The sequence below is a fragment of the Phytophthora infestans genome, genomic scaffold, assembly GCF_000142945.1.
Source record: "Phytophthora infestans T30-4 supercont1.294 genomic scaffold, whole genome shotgun sequence".
Lineage (NCBI taxonomy): Eukaryota > Oomycota > Peronosporomycetes > Peronosporales > Peronosporaceae > Phytophthora > Phytophthora infestans.
Window position 1 is genome coordinate 61,480 of NW_003303465.1, and position 3,892 is coordinate 65,371.

Below are 3,892 nucleotides of genomic sequence, written 5' to 3' on the forward strand. Positions count from 1 at the left end.
CTTGTTAGCGGTAATGCCGAAGTGAGTAGATAAAAGTCAATAAGATCTGTCCTCTTGTCAAGCGCTCCTGGCCATCCACCAGATTAACCGGTTTGGGAACGGTCCATCGTGGAACGCTCAGCCGGCGTGCAGAGTCGGTGTGAATTAACACTCCCACTCACCGCTACTGCACGGCGTTCGTCTTCGTTAAGGATCGCTACTCAGCGGCGTTCCTCTTCTTGATCCCGCTTGCCTCGCGAAGGAACGCTAGCGACTTCGTTCCAAGCGCCTTCGTCAGCATGTCGGCAAGTTGGCGCTTCGTGTCGACGTAGTCCACCTTGATCGTAGAGCGTTCCACATTCTCCCCCAAGAAGTGGGATGTCGAAGGTCCATGTGCTTGGTCCTAGCGTGATACTCAGCGTTACTTGCAAGAGCGATAGCACCTTGATTGTCCTCCCAGAACTGCGTCGCTCCCACTGCTCGTGACCCATGTCCTTGAGAATAGCACGTGTCCACAGTACCTCTTGCGTACACAGACTCAGAGCCATGTACTCTGCTTCCGCTGAGCTGAGTGCAACCGTTCTCTGGTACTTGGACTTGAACACAACCGGAGCGTTCCCAATCATGACCATGACACCTGATACGGAACGCCTGTCGTCAATGTTGCTTCCCCAGTCTGCGTCCGTGAGCGCCTCTGCCTTGACACCTTGCGTTCCACTTTGGTAGACGATACCGTGCTGCCGAGTTGTCTTCAAGTACTGCAGGACCCGTATCGCTGCCTTCCAGTGTTGCGTTCCAGGATTCTCCAGGAAGCGTGACAACTGCGTTACAACGTACGCAATGTCCGGTCGAGTGCATGTTGTGATGTACATCAGGCATCCGATCAAGGGATGGTACGGGCTTGACTGCATTTCACGTCGTTCCTTCTCCGTGGCTGGCGACATTATCTTCGACAGCTTCATGTTTGACGCGCATGGGTTATCCAACATCTTGGCGTTCCGTTGGTTGAAGCGTTCTACAATGTCGTCAATGTACCGAGTTTGCTTGATCATCAGCGTTCCAGCTGCCTTATCATGATCAATCTCCATCCCCAGGATGAACTTTGCCTCGCCAAGCTCTTTCATCTTGAAGGTACTCTTCAGAGCGCCCTTTACTTCGCGAATCTCTTCGCGTGTCTTCGCCGCAATGATCATGTCGTCCACATACAAGCACACGTACACGAATGCGTCCCTGGAACGCTTGACGTAGACACACTGGTCGGCTCCACAACTCTTGAAACCGTTCCGCAGGAACACACGATGGATAGTCTTGTTCCATGCACTTGCAGCTTGCTTCAAACCATATATGGCCTTTAGCAGCTTGCACTTCATGCGTTCAGCGTTCTCGAGACCTAGTGGAACGTCCATGTAGACCAAATCCACCAAACCACTATTTAGGAACGCTGTGTCAGCATCCAGTTGCTCCATAATGTAGTCGCATGCCACACACACAGCGAGTACAACTCGAATCGAGTTCATGTTTGCAACAGGAGAATACGTCTCAAAAAAATCGATTCCAAACTTCTGCTTGAACCCTTGTGCTACTAGGCGTGCCTTGTAACGGATAACACGACCGTTCTCGTCACGATTCTTGGTAAACACCCAGCGACATCCAATGGAACGCGTAGCCGTTCCACATGGAACCAACGTCCACGTTCCGTTCTGGGAATGAGAGTGTAACTCAGCCTTCATAGCCCGACGCCATTCAGCTGCTTCATCACTGGCGATAGCTTCTGCGTACGTGCTCGGCGTATCCGGGACGCCTCCGATGCTGGCCGCGTATGCCAACACTGCCTCTGCGAGTAAACAGTCTTCATCGATCCTAGGACGCTTAGGGAACGGCGGTCCATCACTACCTCTTTCAGACTGACGTTCCACATCGTCATCGTAGCCGTTCCCAAGCAGAAACACCGGTTCTCGAGGTCGGGTTGAGCGTTCCGTTTCAGGATGGAAGATTATCCGGTCCTCTTGGAACGCAGGAGGTTGTGAGCGGTACGTTGCCAGTTCCAGTCCACTCGACCGGCGTTCCTCCGGTGCGGGTAGCTGTGGTAGCTCTGCGTTCCGTTCCGGTTCAACATCGTCCATCTCAATGTCTTGAGCAGGTTCTTCCGCTTCTTCCATCGGTTCATCTTGAACAGACTGTCGTTCCACTTCTGGAGCTGGAGCCACGGTGTCGTCATCGTTCCTTGTCACATGGATGATCGTTCCAGAAGCTGGCGACGGCGTGTCATAGATACCGCCCACCTCACGCTCGTCCAGCTTTACCGATTGTGACACCTTGACCTTGGATGCATCCAAGTCGTAGACACAATACCCTTTTACGTTCTCTGCGTATCCGAGGAACGTGCACCTGAAGCTCTTGGGCTCCAATTTCGTTCTCTTCACGTCATCCACGTGAGCGTACTCTTGTGATTTAAACACACGTAGGTGTTCCATCCGTGGCTTCACTTGGAACGCCAACTCATATGGCGTGACATCCGAGTTGGATGTGTTCGTGGAACGGTTGATAAGGTACACTGCAGTACTCACCGCTTCAGCCCACCACTCCGTTGCCATAGACTTGTAGTATAGCATGCTTCGAGACTTCTCCATGATGGTACGGTTCATGCGTTCCGCAACACCGTTCTGCTGAGGGCTGTATGGAACGCTGCGTTGATGCACGATGCCATTCCGCTGACAGAGTTCCAATACCGTCTTGCTTACAAACTCCGTTCCATTATCGGAACGCAGGCACTTCAATCGTTCCCCCCACTGATTTTCATACAGCGCCTTGAACTCCTTCAGCTTGCTGCCCACCTCACTCTTGCTCTTCATGAAGAATGTCACGACATACCTTGAGTAGTCGTCTACAAAGGTCAGCACGTACTTGGCACCCCCCTTTGAGAGCGTTCTCATTGGTCCCATAACGTCTGTGTGTACTAGTTCCAACACACGCGTTGTCTTCGTCAGTGATCGTGACGGGAACGCCGTCACGGTCTGCTTTCCCTTCATGCATCCACCGCACAAAGTCTCGCACCCCCTTCTTACTGGCGGGATACCGGTCGTGGAACGCTGGGTCTTCGTCAGTGCGTCCTTGTTGGGGTGACCCATGCGAGCGTGCCAAAGCTCTCACTCGCTGTCAGGACCGGCGTATTCCACGAAACGGGCCTCCTCCTGCTGACAGTCCAAAAGGAGCGCCTTACCGACCTTCTTCCCTGACGCTATTGCAGCGTTCCGTCCCCAAATTACACAACTGAAACGCTGGAACTCCACACTCATACCGCGTTCCGCGAGCTTCCGACTGACAATAAGCGTCTATCGAGCCCGGGGATGTGGAGCACGTCCACCATACGGATGCGTCTACCGTCCAAACCAGTCAACTTGACCGTTCCAGTTCCTGCGACGTGCAGCTTCTTGCCGTCTGCAATCGTCACCTCCATGCTAGTGTCCAACGACTTGTACTCCAACAGGTCGTTCCGGTGAGGGGTCATGTGCGACGTCGAACCACTATCAATCAGCCACCCGGTCGAGCGTTCCCCACCAACTGCAAACACTGCATCGTCTTGGCTACCCTTCTTCGTAGCAGGAAAGTCCCGCTTCATGTGGCCCACGTGGTCACAGTTGAAGCACTTGCCCTTGAAACCAACGTTCCGCTTCGGAGCGGTCCACTTCCGACCGTTCCCTCGGCCGTTTCGGAACTTGCTTGCGTTCCCATTCACTTGGAACGCCTTCTCCGTGGTTTCCTTCTTCTCGAGTTTTGCTTGTGGATTATCAAATTACCCTTTAGCAATTTTCCATTTATCAAATCATGCTTATTTTAAAGCTTTATTATTTCTATGTTCTGGTGCAGTAATTTCATGCATATGGGTGATGAGCAAGATATTAGAAAAATGGGG